Source organism: Triturus cristatus, chromosome 7 (genome assembly GCF_964204655.1).
Source record: "Triturus cristatus chromosome 7, aTriCri1.1, whole genome shotgun sequence".
In the NCBI taxonomy this organism is placed as follows: Eukaryota; Metazoa; Chordata; class Amphibia; order Caudata; family Salamandridae; genus Triturus; species Triturus cristatus.
This window is the reverse complement of record NC_140590.1, coordinates 608,018,566-608,025,854: the sequence shown is the minus strand read 5'-3', so window position 1 is coordinate 608,025,854 and position 7,289 is coordinate 608,018,566.

Genomic DNA, 7,289 nt, shown 5'->3' with positions numbered 1-7,289 from the left:
CATCCTTATGGAAACCATTCTAGATCGTTATTACTCTCTCCCCTCTGAGGACCTACCTGCCTCATCTTCCTCTCTACTCACTGTCCTTTCTACAACTCCTAAAGCTTCCATCATTTACCGGTACTTTTCAGCCCCCAATCCAGTTCGTCTCAAATCAAAATTAGAACTGTCCTGGGAGACAGACTTACTTTCTTCATGGCCGACTTCTCTCTGGGACAAAATATGGGCTCGGTCCTTGAAGATTTCCTGTACTGCTTCTCTCACTCAATCCTTATTTTTCTTTTACCACAGACTTTACCTTTCTCCTTTTTCTATCTCCCGCTTTCAACCTGATGCTGTATCTAACTGTTGGACCTGTAATGCCCCTTCTGCGGATCTTTTCCACCTCTTCTTCTTCTGCCCTTCAACTCGTATTTTCTGGTCTCAGATATTCTCTCGCCTTTCTCGCATTTTCAACCTCTCTATTCAATTTTCTCCTCCTTTAGTATTTCTTGGTAGCCTTTCAGAGGATTTAGTCCTCCCCCCACATTCTCGCGGTCTTTTTGATCTTATGCTGGCTCTGGCATTACAACATATTGTCTCTAATTGGAAATCTCTGAACAAATTGTCTCTCAATTGTTGGTGGAATCTTGTATGTCACTCACACAGACTTGATGTTGCTTTTGCCTCCTCCTGTAAACCCTCCCGAAATGTTGAATTTTACTGGCTACCTCTCACTCTATACCTTGATCAATCCGCCAAAAAGTGTTACTCTCCACTATCTTCAGATAATTTCAAGCCCCCCTGAACTCATGTACTCTTGCCTGCAGTTTTTCATGATATTTTTCAGTCTCAATATTGTTATTATTTAGCTTTATATTGACCTTCTTCATATTTATTTTTCATTCATGCAATTATTCATATGATGCCTTTTACTGTACTTTTTGATTGCCATTGACTGTATTTCCTATTATTGCTTACCCATCCTCTAAGATCAATACCATGTTTTTGTTTTCTTCTCTCCTCCCTTCCCCCCCCTCCTTCCCTCCCCACCATTTAAAATGCTTTGTCTTTCACTGTGATATTGGCTGATTCTACTTTCTTTGTCCCATCTCATACCTTTGTTCTCATATTGGCTGATGTCACCTTATTGTATTACTTATTTTTCTCTAATAAAGCTTTCAAACATAAAAAAAAAAAAAATATGAAATCTTTTCTTTCATGGTGATTAGCCTTCCTTGGATTTGAAATCAATGGCAGCCTGACTCCCAGGTGCAATTTAGTTATCACAGTGAACCGAGACTGATGACGTGGGGCTATGAGGACTAGCTTTTTCTGTTTCGAAATAAAGATGGCAGAAAATGGCTGTTTTGTAAACCATAGGTCTTGGTGATATGCTACATAGAAGAATATGCATTCCTGTCCTGCACCATAACTCTCTCTTATGGTTGCAACTGCATTTCACAAACCATCTCTTTGCCACTTAAGGCTTGGGGCAACTCCTTATTGTTTCCCGTAAAACTGCTGGAGATTTGACAACACCACAAGTACAGGAAGTCGGACCTGTGTTCATTGGAGTTAGGCCCCACAAGTGCGGTGAAATCACCTCCTACAGCCATGTCATTTGACAAGAAAGAGAACAGTGTAATGGCTGATGGTAGAAAGCACTAATAATTATAAACTCAAAATAAAACCAGAGAGTCCCTGGGCTCAAGAATCTCCACAATGGGTAACATCGACATGTAGAATGACTCCGCTGTGTATTTTGCATCCTTGCCAAGAGAACTGGAAATGTGTTAGATGGGAGGGGGTATTTGTGATCATTCTTTGATTCTTTCTGACCTACTAATAACACATTTTGTCACCAAAGTTAAGATGGTCAAGACAATCTCATGAATATATTGTAAGCATCAAAAATAGTTGCCATTTACCTAATCTATCTTCAATAGGATATAGTGGAATAAGTTTCAAAATTTCGAGGCAGGCAAAAAAAGTATTGAAAAGCAAATCAATCTATGTCTTAACAATTCTGCTTAAGTTAAAGACATATCTAGCGATTTAGCTTAGAGATCATGAACGCTGGTGTGTTTGTCAAGGCATCATTTCAGCACTTGGGGTGAACTGATGTGTCTAAATGATGCATTTATGATGTTAGGACAATGTTGGTGCAGCAGCTATACATACCAAATCGACCACTTAGTTCCTTAAAACAAACTAAAATGCTGAATTGTGCATTTAATGCAGATAACTAGTGCAAAATCAATGTTATCTAGAGGCTCTTTCCAATGATGGATCTAACAAACTGTAACTGTATGGATTTTCAATGTAGACTTTGGACTATGATTTGGATAGATGTGTGTATATTTCCAACTGTAGTTTTTTTCTATGGGGAAATCATTTTCTTCCTGGAGAAATTCCTACCTTCACGCATATATTATGAAATTATTGGAATTTCCACCTGCAGATCACTCAAACTGCAATTATATTACAAAAATAATATGAAGTGCTCAATATCATTTATATTCACTCGAATATTAGAGGATGTTGAGATCACTTTAAAATTATTGTGTTCACGTTACAACAGCTACTTAGAACCCCCATGTCCAAACCGGCACTTCTACTAAACACGTTCTTGTCATATTGTGTTACAGTTCCTTTTGAACGTATGGCTCATTAGATATTACAACTAAATATTGTCAGCTAGAGAACCCTTCACTAGTAGCATATGACAGCAGGCTTCGAAGTGGGTGACAGGAGGGTGGAGCAAAAAAATGGATCAAATTGACAAATAAATATAATTATTTTACAAAGTCTAAGGTCCTTTAATATATCTCTATATTTAAACCAGTTGACATATCAATGCTTGAAAATTTGTGGTATAGGATTTGAAAGAATTTTAATTCGGATGAATCCATTTTATTAAAGTAACTTTTGTGTTATTGATTAAATAACCCTAGGTTTTGTCAGTTCCTGGAGAGGACTTTGATATACGTGTAAGACAACTTGAAACAATGTTTTAATTATTAGACCAAGAGGCATTTTGGATTAAAGTTATAAAGGTGCATTCGTTGCATTCATTATGCAGAAGGATTAACCCGCCTTGACCCCGAGTGTGAGTTTTATTAGTGTTGCGGGGTAAAAGACACGGCTTTAATGCAAAGCTGTCCCCTGATGCTAAAGTTCCCCTCTTTATTACTTTCTTCTGTAAATGCTTTTCACGTTTCCAATTGACCTTGGTGCAATTTTCGAGGCTATTTCGGTGACAATGGGAGTCGGGCGCCAGCAGGATTTTATATCTAGTTAACATGAAGCAAAGAGAATGAAAGCCAGTCGAGATAAGGAATGCTTCCTACCGAGGAATGAGGGCTCAACGTTACCTTGGACGAGAGTGCACGCGGAATGCCTACAATTCAGAGCTCTGACTGAACTGTGAGCCCTGCAGGAAAGCGCTGCGTTAAGAAAACACACACCATGGAGCGCGCAGACACACCAAGAAGCAGGAAACGTTCCCAGAACAACTGTCCCAGCAAAGGAGACTTTCTAAAATGCCCCGCACAAGACACGTCACTCCCTACATCTGAGCTCAGCGACTCCTTCAGGGTAATGGGTGGTTGCTGTCTTTGATTTTCAGTGCACGAAATTAGCGTGATTGATTGAACGTCAGATAATAAGACGTGCTTTCTCAGATCTCCTTTTTTGTAGGGGTGGGTATTATATTCTGCTCCGCCAGCGGAATTGGCAGAATTTTGGCCACTCCACGTTACACTTGTAACATGGTGTTTTGGTCAAATTCTGCCACCCGCCGCATGGCAGAGTTTTAACTAGTGTTTGGCTCGAAAGCACTAAATTTGCGAGTGCAAGCGAGATTTGCCATCCCTTAGAGCAATTTTCAGTTGCGAGGAGGGCACCCAGCGAGATTTCTCCAATGTGGGCTGTCGCGAGTGGTCACGATTCTATGGCGGTCAGACAGCTACAGCTCGAGAGTAAATCTACTCAAGTGACAGCAAAATCAACTCGAGAAACAGCGCCATTTACTGCTGCTCGCTTGGTGCCATTTGTGCTGGTTTTTCAGCACGGAATGAGCTCCTGGTGCTAAATCACAGAATAGGCAGCGCAACATGCCTATTTCTACCTGTTTCCGGAACTCTGCGGAATCTCGCTGAGTTTATTTGCAACTTTGCAGAATTCCACCCAGGCCTACTTTTCTCAAACAAAAAATGTCATCTGATCACAAATTCTTTATCAAAGATATAGATTCCTGATTTACTAAATATTGGAGTTTCAGTTCGTACTTTTTATTATCTCTTATGAAAGTGAAAAGCCAAACCTATTTTTTGTTTAACTAAGATACACATTGATTGGTATTTTTAAATCATTAGTATATCTCTATAAGAAAAACTTTTAACTTGATGTACAACTGGCAAATGTAATACTCTTTTCGTTGACCTGTTTAGACGAAGTGTATTTCAGCAAGATGATGAAGATAATACAATTTATGTTTATTTGTTAACCTTTAATCCCAAATTTCCCTTAACAATTAATACATGGAACAGTTTCATTTAGAGAATAGCAGAAATTATTAATTCACTCTGTGTTCATATGAGGCAATGTTTGCTCGATAATGTAGAATGGCTGGTCCAGACCAGTTTAGACTTAATCAGACTTGACTATAAAACTGCGTAATTTATTCTCATTTCCCCGCTGTGCATTTTGGGAACCAACTTTCATACTACTCGATCAGTACACAAAACTCCAAAACATAGAGGGTCACAATCACTCCTTCCCAGGGCTTTAAGTGGGTCGGGTACAAGCGGTCCATTTTTTTCCGGGCTGCAGTGATAGCAGGCGCATTGATGTGTGCTGCTCACTTCTCACTAGTGGAGAAGCTATGGCATGACATCATGCCAGGTGAGCGTTGTAGGGGAAGGGAAATCCTTTAAAGAGAGTGATTTTCTCTCTGTTTGTTGCTGTGTTGTGATGGCCTGCTGCTTGCTGCTGCTGTCTTGGGCAGAGAAAGGACTGGACTGTACATTCTTATCCAGCTTATCAAGGTTCTCCAAGGGCTTATGCGTGCCTGCCTCCTGTTGAAAGTCACTGGGCCAGCAAAGACATCATCTGCAGCTCCCCTGAACACCTCTGCTGGCAGCTCTGACCTGTCAAGTGGTGGCAATTCCAGTTCTGGGCCCTTGGAGGCAGTGCAGCCCCTCCCTTAGTGCGGAGGCGCGCCACCCCTATGCCACCACCCTCAATAAAACGATAATAAAACTGGCTTTAAACCCTCCCTTTTTCTTATCATTTTATTTGAATCTACTTGGCCAGCCTCCAGGACTCTGACGAGTCCTGGTGGCGGGTCCAGGGGGATGACACTGCTGGTGAGGGAGTGGTAGCGCACTCCCTTCACTGCACATGATAGTCCGGCTGGCAATCTCAGGCCAGCGAAACCGTCATGCACAGTGAAGCTCTCTCCATCTCCAACTACGTTGCTGGGGCTGGAGAGAAAAGGCACAGGCCCCCACTCTGCCTTGGAGTGCAAGTTGCCAGCGGTCAGGCCAATCCTAATGTTGCTTTCAGGCAGTGTCAGGATTGGCCACACTGCAGTCTGGGAGCATGTGCCCAGAAGAAGGAAGAGCGGGATCGGCGGGCGGCAGCAGCGTTGGCGGCATTAAGGTAAATTTTTTTTTTTTTACATTTTTCATCCCTCGACACCCCCACTCCTCACCTCCCTCTTCTGGCCCATACCACCACTTTGGCAGGTGATGGGCCGTTACAGCTTGCAGGTTTAATTGCTTCAAGGACTAAAAATTCACACATCACCCTACAGTGTCTGTTTTTTACACCGCAAGCTTACCATGCAGTTGAAAAACCAGCACATCTACGCGGTGCCACCAAAAAAGTGGCACAGCACCTGTTCAAATGGCTCCAAGATTGCATTAGCCTGAGTCCTCAGCACCATATCATTGATGTCCGAGACCTCCTGATCCGACTTTGACGCAGGCTCTGCTGTGTGCTGAAAGGAATCAACACATCACCTGTCAGCGGCTGTGAAAATCGGCGCAGCACCTGTTTCATCGTCGCATCGACCCAGCGCACCTGTATTTTCCACGCATTGCCCCTTTGCGCCAAGTCTCTGGTGATGGCATGAGGAGTTGAGGCTGTGTGTTCAGAATTCAGCACATCGCTTCTCCTTGCAGTAATGATTCGACGCAACACTTTTCCTGAATGCAGCAGAACTGAAGCCTGTATTCCCCTGGGACTAAAGAATCGACGCATCACTTGCGTTTTCCAAAGCTTCCCTCCTCTGCAGCTGTATTTCATCTCCGATTTTGCTGCATCAAAGGTACATTGTGCTAAAATCAATACATCCATAGAGTTCTATGGACAAACTTGCTTAAACCTTTAAAAAGTGATATCGTTGCTTATGTATGTTGGATGTTTGTTGTTTTGGTCGTTTGGTTTAGAAACAGATTGGTTATTTTCCTAAACTGGTATGGAGTCCATCTGTACTTTTTTCACTGTGTTACTATGTTTTTAGGTACAAATGCTTTACTCATTGCCTCTGAGATAGGCCTGACTGCTCGCGCCAAGCTATGAAGGGGGTGAGCAGGGGTTATATTGGGTGTGTAATTCCCTTACCCTTACTAGAAGGGAGGGTTCTTATGTGGACAGGATGCATAGTTACCACTGCCAACTACAGACCCCCATTTCTAATAATATGAGTATATCTGAAATATGGACATATTCATTGTGTTAGTGTAACAAGTTATCTCATCACTTCTACAGTATTCATTTTTTTTTTTTACCTTAGCCTCTACTTTCTTCTGGACTTTATTTATTGTCTTTTGGAAATAACCTACTACACAATAATTGATTTTCATCTGTATCAGGGCCACTATTGTTGACAAAATGAAAGGTGTTGTAATTCGACCCTCTTCAGGTTGCTTGAAGACCACTGTTCCCTAGAGCTCTTGATTGATTATCACAGGCATCAACAATGGTACACTAATAGAGTGCACCAAGACATGGTTTTGTGGAGCTTGAGTGGGAATTCCACAGGTTGTAACAGTTTGCTTTACTTGTCAAGTTGCATAGCTCTCGAGTTTCCCAAATCCATGATTGCAGCTCATGGAGACCAAGTGGTTATCTTTGCATTCTGGTAGTTGTAGTTCCTAACTTATAATTTGAAAAAGAACAACACGTACCAGAATAAAAAGGTAAACCATGAAATGCATGAATTGGTTATGCCTTCTGGTAACTTGAATGCTTGGAGGTCATGGTGGTCTGCTGACCCTTTCTGGACAACATCCCTATGA